General features: G+C 37.4%; 1 protein-coding gene across 2 annotated transcripts in view; it reads right to left on the bottom strand.

The window, feature by feature from the left end:
* The window catches only part of CDH13 (cadherin 13), a 518767-nt gene that overhangs the window by 421411 nt on the left and 70562 nt on the right, over nucleotides 1-26794 (bottom strand). The window lies entirely within an intron of this gene.

Below are 26794 nucleotides of genomic sequence, written 5' to 3' on the forward strand. Positions count from 1 at the left end.
GGAGGCAAGCTCAAGAGTAGGAAAAGCCAAATCTGTATTCAACCTATATATGTGCAATTGCATTTTCAAAAGTACTTTCTGTTTCAGAACCTCCAAAGGTGTTTTTCAAAGCCTGACTTTCAGCTGGTGTACAAAGTACTCTGATCTCACAGCTATTATGGCCAATCAGCTGCCTGTTGGGCAGCAGAAGGAGAACCCAGCAGAGAGCACACATGTAGTGACCAAGAAGAAAATGCTCAAGCAAACACAATGGTTCAGAACAACATTCACTCTAAAATTCAAGTGGCCCTGCACAAATGGGTCTACTACTCAAGACATCTTCAACATATGATTAGAGCCTTGCACATAAAGCTTTTCCACTGTAAAGCAAGGATAATTTCTCCCCTGTACCACACAGGTGGATGACGAAGGCTCTTATCTCCTTCACCAGCTCAACTGCACTCTCACTTCTCCCAACCCAACAGCAGCATCTCACACATTTTTCAGTTCTACCTCTACCATGTTATCATCCAGGTATGCTTAGCCCAACCCTAGAGAGACGGCCTGCAAAATTATAAAACCTGCATGTTTCCCTCTTAACCACCACTCATAGTCCATTCACTAAATCACAGCAGTAAGTTACCTGCTCTCTCCCTTCATGCACTTCACGCTATTGCTTCTATGTGATCCCATTTATAAAAACCAAAGGCAGCAATACCGCAGCTGGTCTGCATTAATTCTCACTGAAACCAACTGCTGGATCATTTGTTTCATGTCACTGACATTTGCTATAAAAGCTTGGCTGGAAGCGCTAGCAGACTGCGAGAAACAGCCAGGGTATTTCATGACAATTAAGATGGTGGTAGTCAAATGCAGCAGATGGACACCTTTGCCTTCCATCCTGATCTGCTCTATGTATGTCCTTTTGAAGGATTAACCGAGAACACAGAGAACGACTTAAAGTACTACACCAAGCAAGATGCAATACACTGGAGTATTATTCACTTCTATGTATCCACACAACTGCTGCCTATCTTACCAAGGCTTAAAAACACAATACCTAATCCCTTATTCAAGTATTGACATTGATATCTTGATTTTATTGGAGATTCTGGACTTGACAGGGGTTGAGAGTTGGACACGTCCCCTTCGGTCTTCCAGCATGAGTCATCCGCAAACATGAACTGACATACTCAGAGCCTGCCCTCAAAATCATCCATAGAGCTTGATTACTGATTATAAGAAAAAAGGGTGATCTGCATTTAGATGGTCACTTGCACAGAAAGACAGACATTCCTTTTTCTGCACATATTTTCTGTGTGCACAGGTGCATTTTTCAAGTACCTTTCTGACTCATGGTGTTACTGACTGAATATGCATAAAAATGTGATCATAGCAGAGGGAAAATTCTTCCCATCTCAAGATGCAAGCATCAGCTGAAGCAAAGTTATATAACAAGTCCATACCAGAAAAATAGCCCAAGCAGCGTATGTTGAAATTTAACTATAAAAATCTCTTACACTAAAGGATTAACACAGCAAGCAAAACACAATCTTGTTCTGATCTCCCAGCTACTAGCATCTGAAAGTTGAAACTCTTGTCTTACTGAGCTATAAATAAAACACTGGTTTGGACATCCTATATATCAGTACTTAGAGAAGGGAATATGCCTACTTTATCAGATTTGTGATGGCATAAATTGACTTTGAAATCTGGGCAATCTAAATAGGTCATGAGTTAACTTCTGTAAGACTGGTACAGAAGTCTCACATAATATGGATGTAGCAAATAGAAAGTAACCTTTACTCCCTTGGAAATTAATTACAAGACTCAGGCTTGGCCTTGCTATGAAATGGAACATTTTATTCTACCTGTCCAGTTCCAGGCACTTTCTTCTTCTCAAATGTCAGACAAGATGTTAAATCTGTCACCACATCTAGAGTTTTTAATTAGTTATCTTTTAAAAGTGCAATTATTCTTTTATTTTTCTCATGAAGAAATTTCTTGTGTTGAACTAAGTATCTATCTCTCTAAAATAATTTCTGTTGAGGTACTTCACTTTGGGGAAAAAGTCTTTAAAAATCCCTGCCAAGCAGATTTGTGTTGAAGGCAAAGAGAGTATTGTTCAACGCAGAATACATTCTGAATTTAAACACTATGTAGATTTCACATTTTTGGATATAATAAAAGGGTTTATAGGTTGATAGCTGTCTAAAGAAAGACCTCAGCTGAATACACCAAAAATTAATATTTAAATGTCATACATGTAGAATTCAGAATACATAAATATTGTTCATGTATCTAGTCAAGTAAGTACTGGGCAATTAGTACAAAACGCTCCTTCACCCACCACTAAGAGAAAAGCCACGTTCTTCAAAGAATATGACATTTATGCAGCAAACATAACTTGCTCATTAGTCTCAAGGGATAGAAATCTGAAAAGCAAACCAGGGAGTCATGACTAGTCAGACCTATGGATCCTGTGTTTGCTGACAATCAGAATCAAAGTTTTTCACGACCTACTACTTTTCAGAAATGTACAGAGTGAAAATTCATTTTTAATACCCTGACAATTTGTCTTTCTGAATTTATTACCAGTCACTATAAGGAAATGTCACTAGTTCAGATAACTCCTGTGCAAGGTTGGTCACTGGGCTAGAACTATACTTCTGATGAGGTATCAAGCCTATGAAATGCCTTTTTTTTTAGTTAATAAAACAGCACACACATGCTGGTGAACTTGACTGACCTCAACATTTGCACTGAAAGCTGCTCACATAGAACATGGATTGGAAAGCAAAAGAAGATGGCAATTTTACACCATACTGCAGAAGAAATTAATGAAGTCCCTGATGTTCAAGTGCCTTTGGGTATTACCATGTTTCACAAAACAGGGCTCTTCTACCTCCTCTGTTGGAGGCTGAAAATTAGTCTCCGAAATCACCTTCCACAGAATTTTGAAATCTTTATGTCCGTTTTGACCCGCCCAGTTTCAGTGCACGAATAATTCCATTCAGTTTTGATTGACCACATCCTCACTCTGGAAATTAATTTTCTCACTTTGTAGTGTAAACACTTTCATATCTTTGTTAACCCTACCTGTACGAGATCAGCTTTCTATTACAAAAATGCAAGCTTCAGAATATTAATCGCATTTCACACACATTCTTATGGTGTGAAATCCATCCTTACACAAGGCTCTATTTAAATAAAGATGTAAATGTAGACACCTATGAAAACCATCTGCCCAGACACGAGTTTTACACACAATAAATGCAAACAAATCTCATTTCTTAGGGCAGTATGCTGTAGGACCACATTCTACCTTCTATTTCAGGAGAGCAATTTGAAACACAAACAAACCAACATAAAACCCCACAAAAGAAGAGCTAAAATAAAGTTCACAGTGATTTTTAATAAGAGTAATAGTCCTAAAAGTTCAAACATTATGAGGCACTTCCTGAGAAATTAGGTTTTTGGTTGGGGTTTTTTTTTGTTTGGAGTTATGGTGGGGTTACTTCGGAAGTATGGTTTTGGAGTTTTCTTTCCTACTCCTTCAACCCATTTGCTTGGTAGTAAGTATTGAAAATTTATGCTTCCGAGCTTTTCTCTCGAAGCATGAGAACAAGAAATTTGCTTTTTGCATATGAAAACTTCAGATTTTCATATAAAATACAGTGATCCTAAAAGCTAAGAACTGAGAGTAAAAAAAGTAATCAGAATAATGAGAACTGCCAACGCTGAATTAAATTGCACGACAAAATATTTTTATCATGCAGATCCAGATCTTTGAGTCTTAAAATCCTTTCTATCTTCAGGTGCTGCAACACTAGACTCACAAAAAAACGGGTAAAGGAGGAAGCCATCAAAGAAAAACCAGTAATAAGCAGCACACAGTCACAATGATATGCAGAGAGATGATGAAATCCTGCCTTAACTGAAGTCACCAAGAACTATTCATTGATTTTAGGTTTTTTCCTCAAGATTTCAATGAGGGAGTTATTTAAATGAAATTAACAGGGGGATACTTAAACAGAATGAAGAAAGCACTGTTTTAAGTAAGGTTCTGATTCTGTATTATGCAGACTCCAATTAGAGTGTCAGCAGGTCCTAAGGCAATTGCTTCATCAAATCACATACAGACTGGACATGAAGTTCTCCTTGTCTGCTGCATTTTTTTAACATCAATTGGAACAGAAAAAAACCCCTCTAAAGCCTGAATAACTTATCCTTTGATTATCACAATTAACAAAGGAATTTTAACATTGCATAAAGGTATGTTGAATTATTTATCTATGAAAGCGACTAAATTAGATAAAACACACAGTTCTTTTCCATTAATTTGATTTTTAGAGCACTATGATTTGGGGAATTTTTTTATTCCATATTTTCATTTTGCAGGGTAAGTTTTCACTGTTTTAGGCTTTAACCTCTTTTCTTTTTATCAGGAAAGAGGTTCAGAAAAAGAGTATTCACAATCTCTACAGCTCTACCTCTAAATCTGATAGTGAATTCAAGTCATTTTTGTAAGAAATGCTATTAAGATTCAGCACCAAGATTCTTCAAGGATGATAAATATTCTTTTAAAAGGCCTATGTACCCATTTACCACATAGCTCTGTCCTAAAAGTGAAAGTCACACGTGGAGTAGTGAAGGGTGGGCTATGAAAATGCAAATCAGAATGACTTTATTGGCTCAAATGAATTCCATTCTCCTGTCACTAAGCGGTGTGACTGTGGTAGGCATCCATTAACTGGAAAAAAATACGACAAACTCTTTTGTGAGACTATCTAGCGCAGGAACTTTCTTTTTATGAGCACTTTCCTTGTGAATGTATGTTTATTGTAAGAATTTTATCATATATTCAGTAAAAAGTGTGCATCTTCCATGACACTGGAAATCTTGGTAAGTTAATCAAGAAGCAATTTGTCAGCACTAGTGTCTGAACAGCCAGCTACTTTCCTTCTGAATTTCAAGATCTCTCGAAGATGCACTATCAGTTAATTAAGGTACAACCCCAGGGTCTGTTCAGAGCCCAAAGCAACTCCAGAATCCACACTGCTTACGGTGAGGAAGGATAATATGAGAAGTGTACTAGAAAGTATGCGAGCACTTCCATGGCACTCCTGTATGAAGCTCCAGGCGCTAACCTGCCTGGAAGCCACTCGCTTTTTCTGCTCTTCTTCCAGTCACATCTGCTCTCCGAATCAAGTCACCTGGTAGCTCTGCAAAAGCTAGTGCCCACAGAAGAGTGTGTCTGGAAAAACATGGTCGGATATGAGACTATCAGAGTCTGCCTTTAATCTAGTTAGGCTGCTGTGAAACTGCACCCTAAAATCAAGTTATTTAATAAACTTTACTAACGCATCTTCCATGCATCAGAACTTGAGCTAGCTTAGAGTTCCCCTGACTTGGGAACCCAGAAAAGCCTTACACAGGCCTGGAAGCAGCCGCCTCTGCTGCCACAAGCAGGCACAACATACAGTCTCCTGGCCGGATCCCTTGTTCCTGATCACAAAATTCTTCCTGCATTCCAGAATTCTGGACCCTTAATTCTGATGGTCATTTTGTAGCTTCCAGAATAAATTTGTTCATGGGTCAATTTACAGCCATTTATCCTCATGAAAGTCTTAAGCTTTCACCTCTCTAACTCTTATATTGTTTGGCTAGACAAACCAAGCTTTCGATCTCCTCCTATAAGGACACATTCCTTTGATCATCTCAGTAACCTTTCATGGTGCCTGCTTAAGTTTGCACACATGCGAAATACACAAAGAATTCCAGATAAGTGTTTGAGAGCTAGTTAAGTGATATTAATATTTCCTTAAGCCCGAAATATGTTGCCTAATGCTTCTTAAGAGTCCACTTTTCCTTTTTAAAGTTGTCATACTGATGGATCACAATCATTCTAAAATTAACTAACACAAAGAGCTCAAAAATTTGACATCAACAAAGATATTGCCTCCATTTAGCTAGAACAGTGTTAAGCAGCTTTTGCAAACAGAGTCAGGATTAATCTTTATGAAATACAAACACAGACGCAAACCCTCATGCATTGCTAAATCTATCTATGCCCTTTCTGATCAGTTTGGAACCAACTCCGCTCGCGAGTGGCAGACATCTTACAGCGCAGAGCCTAGGCTTAACCTCCCCTCTCAAGAGAGCTTATTAGCTGAGACTCCGGATTTGCCGACAGACGATGGCTTCCAGACTCAAGATGGCTTGGAGTGCAGGATCAACTTACTGTTTCACCTACATAGACATATCTGAAACATTGTTCAGATTTTTGTAATCCAGGCAATAACTATTATCCTGGTTCATTAAGGATTTTAACGATTAATAACAGGCCAAAATGTGTTACTTGTGCTCAAAGTAATACATATTTTAAATTACTCAACTATTTAACAAGTAAATTACCATCCCATCATGATTAATAACACCATTTAACAAACAAGAGCCCTCAGACAAAAGGACAGGTTGGACTCCATGGTTATTTTTTTGTTTATTTTTTAGGTGTTATTAAAAAAAGCAATCACATTTTGCAGAAACCCATACACCACTGGAATGAGATTTCAACTGGTTAGCCTGTTTAGAGAAGCTGCATCATAAATTCATTTTACAGGGCACAGAATAATGCAAATGAGCCATTCAATAGCACTCCTGTACCAGGGAAAGAGGCATAAAGAAGAAACATTGAAAGTCAGACTTCTGATATGGTTATGCTGCAAGCTATGGAATTCCTGAAACCTAAACTGCATTACAACAATAACCTCTTCAAAGATCTGCTTATACCAAACGTTTTAGTTATTTATAACCTAAATGAACTAAACAGGTTGATCCTATTTTCCAGCAGTAATGACTTCATGAAATACTTAGATGAATGAAAATATGGATCTCTGTTTTTAAAGAAAGGAAATAAATTCAGAATTGTTTAAACATATTTGTAACTCTTCACGAGCAGTTGCATGGGGCAAAGTCATTATTCCACACAGGAAGACACTGATGTGGCAAAAGCCATTAGAGAAAAAATTAAATTCATATTTCTTACAGCAGATAGTGGTTTTTGGATAGGATGGCTGGAAACTGTAAGGAATATGATATATGTTTAATTTCCCAACACTGTGATCATTATCAAAAAAGGTGCAACCTTCCATCCATCGTTTTCTTTATGCTGCACCAAGTTATAGGACAAAGCAATTATTACTGCACCACAAAACTGAACTTAGTGTAACATTGAACATCTGTCTTTTGTGCTGCTGAGCCAAAACCGAAAATGAGCTCGCTAAAAGCAATCTTTTATAGAACAGCATGGTTTTGAGTATTAAACACATGCACAGGGCTATCACCTTGAAACATTACAAAAACAGGAGCCAACCTCCAGAACTCATGAGAGTATAAGGAAAAGCGAAAGTGTATGTTTTTCAACTTCAAGAAAACATTTGTTGAACATTTTCTGACCTTCTCCTACACAGTCATGAACATAAGATTTTAAAAAATGAATATCTTCAACTAAATCCCTTGATTCCAGCAAGGGTACTGTGGGGATAAAAAAAAACAAACAAAAAAAACCCACCAAAGCCAAGCCTAACATCCAAAGACAATAAAAGTTGAGAAATTGCTACAAGGCAAGAAGCCCAATGCAAACCTGTCTAACAATTTTGACATGCTTTTATTTGACTTCAGCAGGAAGAGAACAATATATTCTGTAGAAGAAACTATAGGCAATTTTTGTTGCACAAAGTTATCTGCACATCACATGGTTATTTTTTCTTTACCACAAATCGTACTGAGCACTACTGGTATGATAGTATTAAAATAAATAGTTCTGAAGACAGGCTTCCTATTGATTTTTGTTTAAAAAACCAAGCTCATTGGTGGATCCTTTTTCAGTAAGGACAGGGCATGTTAATCACCTCAATCTTTCTTTCAGTGGGAACGTCAATATATTCTCTGTCTTCTCATCGGCTTCCCATTTTCATGAAACTCCTATGAACTTGACAGTCGCAGCTCAGCCTACCAACTATAACTGAAACTGCCCAGTGGTTTCAAGTGTTATAAGATGAAATCAGGTAAAACATGGTTAAGTAGTAAAAGAATAAGGCTTATACAATCTCAGAAAGCCAGACCAAAAACCATGTAAGTGATACATGGTGGCATACAGTACTACTTCTGCTTGTCCTATTTGTCAGTTCCAGGCAATAGAGATGTAAGCCAGTTTTTGTTCCAGTTGGAAAAGTTTAGGGACATAAATAAATTCAGGATGTAAAAGAAGTCTAAGAAATCTCCTTTCAGCTAAGAGGACAAAATATTGTTACATCATGCACCTAATATATGCCTATAGGAGAGGGAACTAAGCTTAGAAATTGGCAAAGTACGACACACAATACAAACCAGAAGCTGCCTGCCTGCGTGCTAACTTTTGCCCACAGGAGAGAGGAAAGCCTTAAAACTCTGTGTATTGAATAGAGTCTGCCACTCAAAAAAAGAGGTGGGGGTAATTTAGGCCTTCATCAGATGTAGAGACTGAGGTCATCAGAACTGCAGTAGGCTGTCCTGACGGTACACCCCACTTAGACATATTACCATTTTTACCTTTCTCAACCCACAGAACAGAAACTCTGGGAAAGAGAATGGAAGTAGATTAGCTGTTATCCGCCTGGTCAGCCTTCCTCAGGGAAACACTTCTATAGATCTTCAAGGATCAAACTATTAAGGTGAACTATACAATTACACCACAGTAAATTAATTAAAGGACTTTTGTGCTCCTTCCCCCCTCCCCATGCATGCCTGTCAAAAAGCACCACTATCCCCAGTTAACCTTGACGGCTGATCAACCACTGCAAGAGATTTGGAGTTTTAATAGAAAGACAAACTGACCAACTTTGAAATAACTACAATGGGGGAAGACAGACATTTGAATGAAACAGAGAAAGATATACGTACTGCACGCATATTCCTATATTACACATATATGTTTAAATGTATGTATATCTTTAAATAGCTTTAAGAGGGACTGTTTGATAGATGCAGAGGATTTATAGTTTAGTTTAACATTTCAGCCTAGAATTCAATTCCAAAACTGCTTATTAAAACTATTTACACACTTTTGTATTTTCTTGTTCAGTGCTGGTTTTCAAGTGATTTTACCTTCTTTTACTAAAGAGCATTAACCATAGCTTCTTATTAGCAGGATAGTTACAACAGATTTTTTTTTTAATTCACTTAGCTGGTATGACACAAGTTGTTGTATCACTGCTCATTTTACCAGTCAAGAGCTTGTGCATTTATTTACAGTAGGCAGTAATTCTCAATCTCCTCTAATCATCAAGAAATCAATAGAAAAGGCTTAAAAAACAAAAAGACAGACCCAGGTCTTTTTGGCAGTGCCAGCTGCTACTTGAGGAACACTTTTAATGAATTGCAAGAACACAGTCAAAAATTTAAAAGAACGTGTACTAAAGCATTCTGAGTTTAGAGAAGCATACCCCAGGGGAAAGACAGCAAGTAGCTGAACATTTTTTGAGCACATCACAATAAAGCAAAATCTCTAAAGCTTACAGGCTCCCTTGTGTTAACAGTGACATTACATCAAGAACGACCTTTCCAAAGAAATAAAACCCATTAATGCTAGGAACATGATAACTATTAAAGATCAACACTTAGTAGCAAAGGGGGGGAGGGGGAGGCGGTCTGGTAAATTAATTAGAACATAAATAATATGAAACCAAGACCTTGGTCTATAACCCTCTCTCTTATAATTGCTTGACATTTAAAAGCAGAACGAAATCTTTTATGTAAAAGATACAGCTATTGACCCCACATCTATTAGGGAGTCAAAGAAAATCCTGACACATTGAGAATGAGATCTCACGAGCACTGGAGAATGCCTATCAAATGCCTATTTCTTATTTCTTTACAGTAGAACTTTCTTTCAGCCTTCAAGGAATGATGCTGCTGGGAAATATTGCATGTTGTTTGTTAAATATTTCAGGGCTGGTTGTAGAAACAATAGTGACAAGGTTATCTGTCTCCATGAGAAAATTATTATTTCTATTTTTTCCTTGCATGAAGGGACAGCTGAGACATAAGAATATACATATGGTTGTATCCCATAAACTCCGTCCGTTAGCAAACTAAAATTTGCTTTTGAAATCCATGGTTTAAAATCAAGTTAGATTTCTGTAGTTATTAGGAAACTCAAAGTTATTGTATCCTCCCCACTTCACATTGCCATCAGCACTTTCAGCACATTTTTTAGCTCTCTAGTTATCAGTATTTACCAAGTCTATCATCTGTTCCACATTAGATTCAACAGGCAACAGACACAAGCAATAAACATAAATCACATGAATAGTTGTGAAAAATGTGAATCTCTGCCTTGGATGTTGCTTTTGCAAACTATATCTAAACATGAATATTATCACTAGGCAGTTCAGAGAGTTCAGAGTCACATCTTTGTTTAAAATTCCTGGAGAGGAAGCATGCAAGGACATGCTTTTGCATCTGCCTAGACTGACCAGGTGAACAGGTCTAAAATAACTCAGATTTGGGGGATGTGAAGAGGTCTATTTTTTATCACAGAGACAGGCTAAAGAAGAATTCTAGTGTTTAAGCTATTTTCTTCATAGGGTTATATTTTATTTTTATTTTGTCTGAGCTACACTTTATAATGGAAGTACTAAGAATTCTTGCACCAGGATATGTGCATTTGACCATGGAATGTCCTAGCATTACTATTTGTAATAGGTTAATTTAATTTTATGAAAATTTATACAATCAGATTTTTTTGGTTCATCTTGGCTAGATAAAGCTGAGTTGTACATAAAAATAAGAAATCGTAAAGAAAAAAACTCCAGTATCCAGTAATTTAAAAGGCTCTTCTCCTTGTACATAGCAATTTAAATTCACTGGAGCACTTAAAAAAAAAAAAAAAAGATTGAAGTGCTTCAGCCTGGAAGTGATTGGGGTTCTGTGCTTGCACAGTATAAAGCAATTTAAAATTATTCAGCTGCTTCAATTTTTCATAGGTACTTTTATTCGAAAATGATTGGGGTTCTGATCATGTTCAGCACTGAACAATTTTAAATTATTTAAATGCTTTTTTTAATCAATGCTTCATGTTTGGGACTCAGTTCTGGGAGACCATAGTACATTATCAGGCAGTTTAAGTTCAACAAGAATTTTATATTTTACACAATCTTTCATCTCCTAAATAAGAATCAGTTTGCAAGGGTGAAAGCATAAAGCATTACACTTCAAAATACATCAGCATTATGCAAAATCAGAAACCTAATTTTTCTTTTTTTAAATATTGCAAGATACCCTTTTTCCATAATCAGACTCCCATGTCTTACTACATACTATGAGGCATGAGCATTTCAGAAGCTACATACTTCTACTTTGGTAAATTGAAATAAATAATTTCAAAGGAGGAGAAGAAAGTCTAGAAGTTTTCCAACTCTGTAAAAAATGAGAAGAATTTATGCCCACAGTATTTGACTTATCAAACGTCATGTCAAGCAAGCATTCAAGTCCTCTGTAGCATAGATACTGTGTGCTGAACAGTTTCTGGGTTCAAGTTTACTGTAAATATGAAGTATATCAAGTAGGAATTCAGCTTGGACATCAGACACATCATTGCTGATTTAACAGGACTGATACACAGAAACCTGTGGTGTTTGTTTTTTTTTTAATTTGCTTAATTGTTAAAAAATTGTTTAAATTGCTTATTGTTCTCAACAGTCAAGAACATCCTTTGTTCTTAAGCATTTCCATACAAAATAAGGGAAAATTATGTGACATTTGAAAATACCACTGCAGATTTCCATTTTCTACAAATTGAAAACTGAGAAATACTGCTGACAGGGCACATCATTAGTGAATCCTCTACTTTATTCTTACCTGGTATCCTTTCCTTAACACTCTGCCAATACGCTTACATCTACTACCAAACAAAAATCCAATGCAAGTATTTTTGTACTTTCCACTGAGATATTCAACAAATATGAGCACTATCTAAACTGTGTTTTAAAATATGACATCCTGGAAAGAAAAAATTAGTGACTAATCTCTTCAAAAGGCTCATCTTCATATTTCACTCTTTTACTTTTTAACACAAGGGACGCAGAAGAAATAGGATAATTTCTCACCAAGAAAAACAACCCAGTGTTCCTCTGCACATTCATTTGTGAAGACAGCAGCTAGTCCTTAAAGACACTGGCATGTCTTACTAATCATAGGCTTTTAATTCTGTCTCTCCAATTTCAATTAGTAAGTAAACACCGACATCCTCAATTGCACTACACAGAGCTCCCCTTTATCCTGTTAATCATGTTCACTGCAGCTATTCCCCAGGCTGAGGTTTCAGAGTTCCCAGCTTCTGTAAATCCTCGGTATTACATCTTTACATTCAGAAACAAAAACACTAACATATCTTATCATTCCAAAACACGTGTCCTGGGTTCAGGAAGGACTGTGTTTTCCTCTCTCCCAGTAGTCAGCTGCTGTGCTCCACGTACAAAATTAAGTTGCAAAGCATTGCTAAACTCATCTGAAATATTTTGCTTAAGTGAAACCTCATATTATAGTAATTAAAGAATCTGTGGGAAACCATGATTAGACTAACTGTCCAACAAATATTAATCAGTAAAGTAATACTCCATTATTAACAAGCAGCTATTCACAGTAGGAGTTTCTCTTGCAAGAAACAAGATTAGAAACTGAGCCAAAAAGCAAACCAGAAGGCACAGCAAACTGGGTCATTTGGTGCCTCGTTTTAACTCATGAATGTTTTCACCTGTATTTTACTTATTTCGTACGGCCATTTTGGTGGAAAAGGTGTAAGCAGGCTCCAGGCTGCAATCCTAGATCTGTTGGTTAGTGCCAGTGTTCCCAATCACTGTGATAAGGATTTCCTTTCCTCCACTGTATTCCAAGGCAAGAGACAACCTCAGACCGCACACTACGGGCACACCACTTAACCTCCCTATGTTCCCCCATCTGTAAATGAAAACAATACAATTAACATACATAGCAGGGAGGCCCTTTGATTTACTTCAGTGTTTTGAAGAGATCTGAAGTCTTGAGTAAGCAGTACTGTATAAATGCTGACAAATATTGCTTTTTTGAGGCACCATCAGTAACGATTTTGAGCGTACAAGAAATAAGATTATGGCAAAAGCATCAAAGTTTCTAAAACACGAGGCCTGCTTCAGCTTCTTATTTTCTGGTTACACCCTCTCCCTGTGTATCAGTTAAAAAATAACAACAGCAGTCTCATAACAAGTCTCCTTTTCTGAGATCAGTTTTAGATATTTCCTCCTTTAAATCTGTTTCTCTGCAGTGTGAAAATACTGAGAGTCAACAGACTAGAATCTAATAGGAAGAAGTGTCAGGGGTTTAATGCAAGATACTGCTATTTTTTTACCAAAAAATTATTTCTAAGTTACACTATGAAATACAGATAAACAACAATATAGAGCAAGACCACAAATTTATTCGGTGAAGGAATCTCTAACGCAATGACTTATAAAAAACCAAGTATCAATCAAATATCTGTTCTTTCCACTTCTGAGGTATTTTACACAGATTCTGCTGAAGCAATAAACTGTGCTAATAGTCAAGTTCTCCACTGCTGTCCAAAAAAAATTTTTTTAAATGGCATGTTAAATCACAGGTTGTTACCTGAGCTGTTACAAAAAAGATATAGTTTAGACGAATTCTCAATTTTAAAACCTATTTGCTATATCTGTAATATGCCACTAACTTTCTTATATATTGTAGGTATTGAAACAGCTACAAAATGCAGGATTTAAAAATTTGAATCTCCAAATTGGATTTTGTTTTCTAATTAGACTAAATAGGTGTATTTATACAGAGATATTCGAGGCAAACATCCAGACTTCATAATCTTTTCAGCACTCCTGAAAATTATAACAAAGCCCAACCTTTAGTTCTGCAATTTCCAGCACTAACAGAAGGTTCTTCATTTATTACTGAAGAAGCAACAAGTAAACCAAGCATACCATCCACAGTTTCCAGAAGAATTTCCTTTTATACTTGATGAAATGCAACTTTTCAGCTAGGAGAGTCATTACAGTAAGTTCATGGATATTACAATGTTACCTTTTCCCTTTTGCATTCATTAGTGCCTGACAACAGCAAATGTTTCATTAGTAACTAACATAAAATCAATATTAATATACAAAATTGAAGAATAAAACTCTTGCAATAGGTTTACACTCAACGTGATACTACGTTTCAAATCCACACAGGACATAATTTAAAAATCCTAATTTAAAGTACTGATCTACATTGTAAGAGACAAGAAATTTGGAAAAACAAAGCCATAATGCAAATGAGACAGTTATGCTCACTTCTGCCAACAATAAAATTACAATCCCTTATTGTATATATTGGTCACAGAAATAAAAACAAAGTAACAACAGGAACAATTAACATATGGAGCCAACAAAGAACAAGAGAGTGTTTGATCTGTGTCAGGGAAACCACTCATTTTCCTACTCTTATTTAAAAAAAATAACTGAAATCCAGAAAAATAAGCACAGTAGATTTGGCAATAGGTATCTACTAGAAGAAAAGTTCCTTAAAAGCAAGAGGTTGCTGCTATAATGTATTCCCATGTAATGAGATCAGTCACTTGCAGGATTGTGGGGATATTTTTTTACTCAACTGCTAAAGAACCAGAAGAACTCTGAGAAAATCGATTAGTCCAAGGGGGAAGGCATGCCACAGTGGAGAGGACTTGAAGGAGAAGTGAGAGTTGGGGAAGGACAAATATCTCATGCTCGCTCTGAAAGCTCACAAAAGATGTTACACAAGTGTTGTCTGCACGACGGTTCTATATTCAGCACCCCCAAATAGCTCATAGACAACATCTTAGACTACATGCTTTTGCATCCAATATAACACAGTGTTTTCTGGCATGTAATTTGTTTCACTAACATAGTTTCATATTGTTTCCATGCTTATCAAAAACTGTTAAAGGAGAGCAAGAATGAAGGAATAATTGCTCTTTTTTCATTGCTTGGTCTAGTCAGCTTAGAGGATGGAGAATTCTCCTGCCAACCTACAAGGGCAAAATCCCAGCCCCTCATGAAAGTCTCATCTGTGACAGAGCCAAAATACCATCCCACTTACTTTTATTTAAGCTCCATGCCTTTTGACTTGGCAATTTACTTCTTGTCATTAGCTAGCTTCTGTGTCATAGATTTCATTTCTGTCTTTCTTGGCATTCATTTCTGCTCCCTTCTCCTACATCCCAGAGGCTGCCAGGGCTGTTGGACAGTTGAGAGGGGCACATGTGCATGAATTCCCTTCACATCTATGACAAAGACAAGAGCATCCATTTCACTAAGTAGTGTTCACTTGCCAGCTATAAAAAGACAGGTGGCTGTGTCCTTATAGTGAGTAGCTTCAGAGAGGATTTCATACAAATACATACATAACCATATTTAACTTGTTTCCTCTGGAAATTGCGCTACAGTTGACAGACTATGACAAGACTAATACACTTTATAACCTTTACCTCCACAACCATAGTGACTCCTTTTAAAGCTTAATGCAGTAACACATTAAGACTTGAAGAGCTAGAAATTATTATTTGAGTTAGCAGACACCCATATCTAACTAAGTTGAAGGATAACTGAAGCAAGAAATCAGTTTGTTAAAAGGCCTGTCTTCAATTAAGATATTAAGAGAAAATTTTGTCAGGGAGAAAATGTCTAGTCAATAATTGACATCCATCTTTCTGCTTGTGAAAAGGGAATAAACAACAAAGTCGATATCTTTAAGGTAGGTCCCTATCCCAGCACTGTGAGACCCTGCCGTTCTCCCTGTCCCAGAACTGTGACAGGAGAGCAGAAGACCATCTGAGACTAATATAATTTCTGGTTGTAATTTCATCTTTGCTAAACTGGTTCCCCCCCCTCCCCCTGCAAAGCCAAGCATGGAGATGAATAAGACTTCACAAAGCAGAAATTAAATAAAACTACCCACTTCTGTTGATATTAATGACATTTTTCATCTGTTATGCATACATGAGATAAAATATTCTATAAAAATAATTGAAATTTGATCCCCCCCCCCCTCCTCTAGGCAATATTAGTGTTTTAGAGACGTACACTGGAACTGTAAAAAACCTAACAGACATTTTTTAAAATTTAGAAGTGAGTGGGGAAAAAAGCATTTTGGAAGCGTTGAATCATTTATTTTACCATTTTTGAAAAAAATGGGCAGTTAAAAGACTCCCAAACAGAGTGTTTCATTTTTGGTTTAAGAACCATATTGTATGATTTCATTCACGTTAGCTCCTACTTCAACTGCTGCCATATGGTCCAGAAGCCAGTAATTTTGTCTCTCTTGCCCTGTGCGATAGGGTCTCCATCTGAATAACAACCCTGGGCATGCTTCTGCCATTCAGCCATGCAGGAGAATTGGGTCCACGAACAAGACACCTGATCTGTAGCCTTAGTGGCCACATGCCTCAAAAACACAAATCACCATTAAGCCAGCATAAAAGAAAGGGTTCCTGTTTACTAATCTTTCAAAACTGAAGTGTATCAACTAGAGAACAATCTAAAATATATTCTGTGTCTGATTTCTAAATAAAGGAGGAAAGAGGTAAAATTCTTTAGAAGATATCAGAAAGAATTTTCGGGTAAAATATTTTGTTTTACCCTGTATGGTTCAAATTCCCCGGCTCACTGAACCACTAAGTTCTTTCTTTTGTCATTGTTTAAAATCCTTTCAGTATGCCATTACAACAGCAATTAACACTTTTTTAATTCACCATAGTATTCTATAGACATACCACGCTGGCGCAAGCAACAATACAAGACGTTCGTGATGCATCCCAACACAGAGGCTGAACAGCTCTGGTAGGCAGGAGGATGACACTTTAGCCTCCAAGGGAAACTGCACGAATGCAACAGATTTGTTTCTAGTGACCAAACTACACCTTTCCAAGTGGGGGAGACACAGTCAAGCAGTGGCCAGCTGTGCAGACACTTTTCCGACCCCCAGCCAAGGTTGTGAAACCAGTATTTTTTTCCTGCAACAAAATCTAAAACAAAACAAAATAAATGTTGGGAGAAGAAATGGTAACATTAAGGAGTAAAGGCAGACATTTTCAAATCAGAACCATGTTTCAAAACGGTTCAAGTATCAACCAAGCTGCCTATGTATAACTTTCAAAAGTACTGAAAACCAGGCTTGTCACTTTTACGTAGTTTCAATGTACCGAATCAAATGATAGCTTTGCAATGGCTACTAGCAAAAACTAGTCTTTTAAAAATCTTTGATTTGAACTTTAGATCTACAGATGAAGAGTACAGCTACAATAGCATCTCCGATTTACCTGACCTAGTTTCTACAAAGCTATATTGTGAGTAACGCTTTCATTACGCTTAAGTGAATGCTCAAAGTGGATTCTGGCAAGCAGGAATAACGCATGAACTCTGAAGGTGTTGCAGGATGCCTTCCTTCTCTATTATCCTCCTTAGTTTGTATTCCCCATTATATTTAGGGTCCCCTGTTGTGCTATAAAGACTGGTGAATCTATCTTGAGCATAAATTAATGTGAAGCTACTGCAGCAGTTTCTTGCTTCCCCTATGAATTCTTTCTACAACACACCTGTTTTAGACATGCAGTAATTATTTTGCTGTTACCTGCTGCCAGAAGAAAGGAAGCTTGATAACAATGAATTGAACTTGCCCTTTCTCCCCTTTCATTGTATCTACCTACAGCAGACGGCACCAAAATGTAACTCAATTAAACACAGCCCTCTTGTCACAATATAAACAGGAGCTCTCCTCACAGCAGAGGCAGGAAAGTTTTGCCATGACACTCCTTGTTGCATTTGACAAGTTTATTCAAAAGCAAGTATTTCAGTGGGGAGGTCTGTCATTCTAATCCTGTTCTTTATGTGAGAGCAGCTAATGCAATTTCAGCTACCTGAATAGAAGGGCTCTTGCTTCCAGATGTTCCATTGTGCCTTGCAGACAGCAACTGCTATAGGACTGACACCAAAAGACAGGTATTATGAATAATTTTTCCATCATTAGTTTCCTCTTAGCACAGGGCTTACAGCTTCGCTGTCGGCGATTCCTGTAGTTCTGACAGGCATAGTGGCAACCAGTGTAATGCTATCCTTCCACAGATCTGTTGTAACAGCAGCAGAAAGAGGGCAATTGTCCTGAACAAGGTGGTAAACTTCAGTTAGTCCTGAACTACCGAGAGACCGTTTAAAAGATAAAATAGATTGATTCAATGAATCAAGGCTTGAAGAAAGTTGTAGACTGTTTGTACTTCCAGGACCCAAACCTCAAATTGCAGCGTCACAGACAAGCTGTACTGACACTGGCTGGAGACCCAGCACAGCTGCAGAAACACCGGGGCACCGAGAAACACAAGTTGCTGGAGTGGCCAAGCCTGAAGGAGTATTACAGCCAGCTGAAGAGAGGACCTGGAAAGAGGCTCTACTAACTTTCGGCAGCAGCCCGAGAAGACGACAGACATCTCAGTTGCCTGCCAGGTTGCAGAATGGCTAAGTAAAAGTGCACAAAAACCCCTACTAACAAACGGGGCATTTGCTTTTCCTGTTGCATGTATTAACATTGGCTAACCTGGGTTTATTTCATTAATAACATGTTTATAATCAGCATAATGTACTTTTTCATCCATTTTTGAAGTTTTTTTTTAATCCCACTGGAAAACAGCAAATAAATGCAAATTAAGGCATACAGGAAGAATAGTAAAAGAACAAGGGTGTTTAAGTCTACGTGTAGAAAAGCTTTTAATGGATTGACATCTACATTTGTCTTTGCTTCTTAATATTGATTTACATTATTTGACACGCTGTTTTTGTCCAATAGCAACAGGTTTTCTTCCCACTACCTAGGATTTATGATGTATAAGCACTATTTATCTAGATAGTAGGCTTTTTTTAACCATAAGCAGCTTCTAGGAAATGAAAAGCTTTCCTTATAATGTGTAATGTATCTAACAGGCCCCTCCACAGAAATGCCACGCATTTGCAATCATCTCTTAAGAGAGGCTACAGGCGCTCAGTAATTTTCCACAGCTAAGACTCCTGTATTCACACACAGGTTGGAGAATAAGTACTGTCCCAGAACAAGTCTACCACCCATACCAAGCACTTTGTGCTTTGTCCAGAGTAGCTGTGAGCGAAGACACTTGCTGTATGGGTAACACAGTTACTGAGTGCGACAACGCAGAATTTCATTATACATACAATTACTCAGACATATGAGCAATCACTACATAACAGCCTCACAAACGCATTTTCTAGCTGCCAAAATCTTGTGGAAAACAACCTGTTCTACTCATTCCCTCCTTCAGAACAGAGGATGTGTTATAAAGATCAAAATCTGATCTAACTGGATCAGGAGTCAATGATATTGAAGAAGGGGCATCACTGCAGTTTATCCAATTCAACAGCAGCAATCTATTTCTTAAGTGCAGCGATGCATTCATACACCACGAATGGCTCACACTCAGGGAGATGGAAAGAAATGGTAGTCTCAACTTATATACAGACAGATTATTATTCTCTAGGCCATTAGAAAAAACTTCTTATTTTGAAGTACTGTAAGTGATCCCCTTTTCTCTGAAAGAAAAAAGTAATTGCTTCTGATTTGCTTGTTATCAAAGCATAATGATGCATCTTTTTCTTCTCTACCAATTCATGTAATAGCATATCTGAATGGCTATGTATGTCTACTTCTCATCCATATGCTATTTTCTTTGCCTCATATTTTGGGAAAAAAGGCTATAGCACAAAAGCAAAGCAGGTAAAAATGCAAAGCTGTGCAGTGATGCTAAACTGAAATCCAGATGTTCTTCCAGAGACTTGACTGCAGACTGCATCCTCCTTTGTTAAACATACTAACTAATGTGAGCAAATTAACTGCTTAGTCTGTATTCAAATTCCTTTTCGAACATCTATTCTCTTGCAATTCCTTCCTGTGTTAATCTAGTGTCGAAGTAAGAGAAAAATCTGTACAACCTTCGAATATAAATTGTTATTAGACAGCAAAGTGGTGCTCCATCTATACAAAGCATATTGTTTTCCTAACTGCAAAAGGCTAGAAGGATTGCCTTGTACTTAAGGCACTGCACTCTTAGAAAAGTGGGTAAAGTTTCCAGCAGACTCCTTTGTGTTATCAGATGTCTTTCAGAGTGGCCGGCAGAATTCTGACTGACATCCGTGAGGTTTGGCTCAGGTCCTTCACAACCTTGAGGAAATGTGGATAACAGCTGCTTCTCTACCAGCCTGATCCCCATCTCCTTTATTTATTCCATAATTTGGGGAGACAGATTACCAGTTATGTCTCTTGGCAGCACATAGCCTCACGTTTCCCAATCTCAGTCAAGCAAGACATAAGAAATCCTTGAGGCCATTTCTAGATCTTCTCCCTTTTCTACAGCACAGAGCACACAGCTCCTGTTCTAATAAATCATTCCGTGAAATAGTAACTGACAGAGTAAAACCACTTTGAATAGTAGCATATTTACACCAGATGTGAACACAGGTCACCAGTAAGATGTTCAGATTAAAACAGATGGAGAACCAATGAGGCAGAGAGCTATAGGGAAGTACTTCTGGATGGCAGAGCAGCAAAGGAGGCTGTGACTTGACTCTAGACAGGGAGAGACACCCTGAGGGAATATGGGGAGAAAGCTGCCAAGGTCCCTAGGATCTTCCTTTTTCTACACTGTCACAAGCTGCTTTTTAAACTGAAAGCTCCTAAGGACTGTTCCAAAATTTATGGAAATCAATGGGAATCTGTCCAGAAGCTATAATGGGTTTTGGATCAGACAAACAATGAAATTTTTCCTCATAATAAAAAAAGATCAGATTTATAAGATCATGAAGCAAGAGTAATAAGTATCTTGACATCTATCATAGTGTTTGTTAGGGGATAACAGTATATACACAATATAGGCGATTCAATTTTACACTGCAGCAAAATCGAAGTGAGGGTTTTCATGATACCTTCTACATAGAGAAAAAAATAAAGACTAAATGGATATAAAAGGGTAAAATATTGTAAGATCTGACAACGGAAAAATAAACAAAGGCAGAATATCTTAAAATGAGTTATAGATGACATACTGAAAATATTATTTAATATAGTCATTAATTTTTTATATTCATGTGAACATTCATTTCCTGTAGAAAATATTTCTTGCTAGTATACGTTTCATCCCAGCAAGTCAGGGCCTACAGCAAAACAAAAAGTTGTACTATCATGTTCTTCCTCTGAGACTTTGAAAACTTCATTGAATGACATCGGTTTGTGTCCTTCCTTTTCCTCTTTGCTGTTCCATTTTACTTACCTATTCCCTAAATCAACAACAGACGCTTCAAAATATCTCTGTCATCATGGAACAAGGTTTTAATGTTGTTGGTACAATTTTACAAAAGACAGGAATGCTACAAGGTATGAGAATTAGATGACCTAAGTGATCTTTTTTATAGCTAGAATATATTTGCACACTGATGATGCTTAGGCACACCGATGATCCAGGCCACATAAGTCCTTGAAATTATCCTCTTTTTCAGAGCACTTATGCCAAAGCAACATCAACCATATCTGACTTGATCCAAAGTCTAGTAAAACTAATGGAAGTCTCCCCTCAGATCAATCACTAGTTTCCAGGGCACAGATAAGAACCCTGAGTATTATTCCCAGTGCCAGCACATTCACATTCAACAATTTCCTCCTTAAGAGTCCCTTAAGATCTCTTCTGTCCCACACCTTCTCAGTTTCTTTACATAGTCTTAAAAACTGGATTTAAGAGAAAGAGTCTACTTATTTCCATTCACTAGCAGCATGTTAGTAGGCTAAACAAAAATGAACTACAGCATTTATGGAATAAAGCAATGATGCCAGAGATGTGTTTGCTACTATATCTACTACTATATTCAGCATTAAAAAACATCAACAATCCACACTTACAGTTTTTCTGACTTTCAAATGACATGGCTCAGTAAGGTTCCCCCAAGTGTGAGGACAGGCTGACAGAAGTAGAGAAAAATCATTTGCAAGAACAGTCTTTGAAACAAGGTACTGTACTCAATTGATTAACGAAACACCAGCAGCTCCACAGGCAATATTTTTCACTTCTATAAAGAACAAAGTTATAGGACTTTTCTATTTAGAAGGCTTAAAAAAAAAAAAAAAAAAAGGGAATAGATACCTTCTTTACTTAGGATCTAAATTTTTTTCTTCTCACCCACCATACCTTACTGCTAACTCCTTTAAACACTCCCTGTTATGAAAATGTTTTATATCAATGTAACTTGATGATAACTTCCTTCATTTCTTCACTGTCTTCAAATGTTCCCTGGATAAACACAACAATCACGTTAGGAATATATTTGGTTGCCCAAAGCTTTCTTTTTCACTTAAAGCATACCTACCAGTGTATCCACTAGCAGAGATCACAATCTGCCAAGCTGAAACAAAGCGAGCACACACGTTAAATAGCAGCCATCCAAAAGATCCACCCCTTTCCATGCTACTAAACTTGCTACCAAGATACTTCAGCCAGGCTTGTTCACTAATCCACAGCTTCTCCTCCTGTTGCCCACTTGCAAGAGTTTCCTAGCTCACTTTCATAAGCCTATTTTAATATAAAGTCTACCTACATGGCAAACAAAAGCCACCTGTCAAAGGCAAGAGCTAACTTTGCTAGCAGAGATTTCAGTCCCACATATTGGGCACTGCAGCAATCCTACTGCGCTACCTGTGTCTTTAGTGAAAGAAGCTAGGAAAGGTGGATGAAAAAAATTTATCAGACTGGTAACTTCACTCCCGAGGCAGCTTCCCCAGCAGTGTTTCAAAAGAGAATCCCATCCAAAAGCATTTCTTCCGTACTTCGGATTCATGATCATAATAAGGAGACATAATAGCTAGGTGGGAATTGGGTAGCACTAAAGAGCAACTCGTTGAAGGGCTGTGATAAATGAGAAAAATATAGCAAAAGAAGGTATACTTAGAAGTCCTGTTGCTTTGCGAACTCCATGACAAATCACTAGAGTATTACAGCTGCAAACCCAAGTTTCAGATTGCATTTTTAATTTCCCTCACCCCAAACTGCAACATAGGGGGCTCTTCAAGAGACTGAAGTACTGTGTGACATGTAAGGCTCGTGGCTTCTGAGACTACTTTGGATCCTTTTTAATATTATAGTGATACTATCACCGGGAACTTTTCCAAAGAAGAAATTATAAATCTTCTTAGAATTCTACAGTTCTTAAGATGACAGATTCTAAAGACAAGGAGAAACACAGTGATCAGCCAGGTCCAAACTACTACATAATAAACACCAAATATTTTTCCTCAGTAATTTCTCTTTCTAGTTCAATGACTTGAGCTGTGTGCCAAGGATGAGATGTTTCTTCTAATTGAAATAAGACTACTTAGGGACTTAATTTCAGCAAGGGATGTAAAAGTATTATATCAGAGTCCTCATGTGATGGAAAGCCTGAACATGGAGCAAAGCCAGTGTCACAGAGTAGTGAAATCCCCAGCAACTGCTGAAATATTAACATCATCTTCCCACTCACTGGAAGATGAAACTTCCCCAGCTCAGCCCAGAGGGGCTTTCCATGGTGTGGGGCTTCAGGTAACGGCCCACAATAACTCAAAAGTAGTCCACATGATAATTTCATCATGCAGCATACTACAACAATTATCCTATACTACGTTAAGTTTATCATATAGCTATACCAACAGAGGAAGTAACAAACAGTGCCCATAGTGGATAATATTTATTATCTCTTCTTACACAGCATGCATGAGCATATGCATGCCAAAAACCTACGTTTTACCCACATTGCAGATCAGAAAATAGAAATCTAGGGTCTGGTAAGAGCATCTGCTTGAAAGAGAGCCAGTAATACACAAATGGGATAATCCTTGCTGAAATAATGCTGACCAGTTTATTTTCACATAGTAGCTCATTATCAGAAAGGGCAGTTTTACTAAGAATAAAACATTTTAAAAGCATGTATTTCTGTTTAGACCTGATTTCAGGCATGTGAAAATAAATTAATTGTGTTTTGACCTGCATAATGCCAAAGTACTTAATATTTTAAACTAAAATACAGTATTTCAGTACTGAGAAAATACAGAATTTAAATGATTCCAGAGGATCTTTGTTTATTTTGGGATTTACTTTCCATAGTAATTTTTACTGGGAAAAATTCAGGACATGGGTTTCTTGAGGTGCTTTCCTTTCCCTCAGAATATGAGTTCTGCTGCCTAGCTAGTACTAACCCAATCCACTTAATTGAAATTTTGTTGCATTTGATCTCAGAAATCCCCACCCAGATGCTCCAAACTTGACTGTCTCCTAGGGGTGTCATCTCTAATAGTAACCCTGAAGAGAAACATGCATTATCTCTGTTAATTCAATTAGCAGTGGAAGGTTCCTCAGCTTGTAGCATGATGGCCAGCAAAATAAACCTTGGTTACAAGCCTCACAGACGCTTTCTAAAATGCATGCACCACCAGTACCTGAATTGCTTTTCATGTTCGCTACACAGTTCTCAGGCATATTTACTTCCGATTTTCAAAAGCAGCCACCCTATTCCTCTGAAGACACCGGGGCTTTTAGAATTAACTGTAAATGAGGCATGCTGATAAATCCTCCCATCATTTCAACACGTTAATATGACTATAGCTTATTCCCCAAAATTAACAAGGGTGTTCAACACTGACTACGTTGATTTCCACTCAATGTGGCTACATGGGTAAAAAAAAACTAGATGCAGATCAGCCTGTTTTTAATAGGCAATGCTAGCATGCACAGGTGGAGTTTAATCCTACAGGGCTATATCTGCCCCAGGAGAGAGATGTTCTGCTGATATAGCTAAACTGGCACAACTTTTGTTGTATCAGCAAAGCATTAAATGAAAGCAGAATTAGGCCAAGAACAAACACTTCTGAAGAAGTCTGCTCACCACTCTTAAGGTGGGATCCCAAACAACAGCACCTGGGAAGTTAATACAAGGCAACAATAGCAAGTGGTAGCACACATCACCCAGCCTTCGTTGCGGTACACAGGGAATTGTGTAATTAGATGAAAAGCAGCACAACACAGATGCAATCACACACATCTTATGAAGGCAGGAGAACTGCTCCAGCTGTCCTGCCACTGCAGTGGTGGCAATTGTAGGCTCACCTGCTTCCTGCAAAAGTTCACCTGAACTTTTAATAAAAATACACAGGACCTCAGAAGTGATAAATGCGAGTATCTTCTCTGACACCATTTCACTAGTTTCATACAAACGATGACACCTGGGTGCCACGTCTAAAAATCTGCATGATTTCCCTCAACCCTTAATTGTCATGCAGCATATAATGCACCTTACTCTGATATTCCTGGCAGGAGACAACAATGTTAGCTACAAAATCTGTAGGCTTCTGCCAAATTCATGAACACTGGCAGCAAAACCTATGGAAGAAGCAGACAGGGCTGGGAAAATGAGGAGTAATTTAATGCAAATGTTCTGTAGTGCTCCCCAGGCTCCATGATTAGGGATGTCAAAAAATTTAAGTGCTCCTTCTGGTTAATATTATGGAGAACTGATTATTACTCACTGTATATAAGGTTTTCTAAAATGACTGTATTTTACATAAGTCTCTCCTTATTTTGTTCACTAAAGTGTATTTTGCATTGTCCTCAATAATTTCCCCCCCCCCAAAGTGAAAGCTAATTGTTAAGTTCTGATTTTAACCATGATTTCCTTTTACACAACTTATTTTTACTCCCTAGTGTAGTAGATAATGGTATACTTTTTAAAAAATAGAAAGAGAAAAAAAAAAGAAATACATTTGCTAATGCAGGTAGGCATAACTTACATTAAGGGATAGATTGTTTCAAACACATACCATCTAATTTTCTCAGAGAAATGTTTAAAAAGTCCTTTTAGACATTGCTTTTGAAGGTGAAAGTGCCCATGTGTACAAGGTGAGTGGAAGTTATATTTATATATTTGCCCACACTTCCAGATGCTGAAGAATGTTTGCACAGGTCACTTTGATTCATTGAGCTGGATACACCTTACAGTCACATTTATGTAACAGAAACAATCCTGATTAATTACTGGAAATTTCTGGATTAACAGCTGTGCTTTCTTACACAGCTGAATGGTTTATTAGAGAGTTTAACCTAGCTGCAATACATCTAAAGAAGAATAAACTATATTGAGAAAGAACTGTAATGAGATAAGCATAGTCAGCAGTCACTTGTTAAAACAAATGACCCAGACTTTTATTTACTTTTTTTTTTTTCTCCTTCAAGGAGGGGCTGAAGGGAGAGTTTGTTTCCTGAAAAAAAACTGCTAGTGAAAATTTCTCATCTCTGATTGATAAGCATCCTACTTCTAATTCTCTACAGAAATAATAATCTGCTCTTTTCAAAAACAAAGATTTTCATGGAAATACAGCCTGAACTTCTTCAGAAAGGTCTTGGGTTTGGTGTAATTTTGATATTCAAGCTGTGTTTCTCAAATAGAGATCAGGTTGCATGGTGGTCAAATGATGCAACTGTACAGATAAACCATTGTGGTAAAACTCTGAAGAGATCCAATATGAAATGCTGTGGATATTTCCTGTAAAGTATCGGTGTTTTCTAGCACTTTATCTTTGTTTGTGCTGAATTTCAGTATTGAACTAGTGTCAAGCATCTGTTTGATATTTCATTATCCATCAGTTGTCCACAAATTCGCATCCAAGAATGTGATTCATCCATTGTTAG

The sequence above is a fragment of the Opisthocomus hoazin genome, chromosome 12, assembly GCF_030867145.1.
Source record: "Opisthocomus hoazin isolate bOpiHoa1 chromosome 12, bOpiHoa1.hap1, whole genome shotgun sequence".
Classification (NCBI taxonomy): domain Eukaryota; kingdom Metazoa; phylum Chordata; class Aves; order Opisthocomiformes; family Opisthocomidae; genus Opisthocomus; species Opisthocomus hoazin.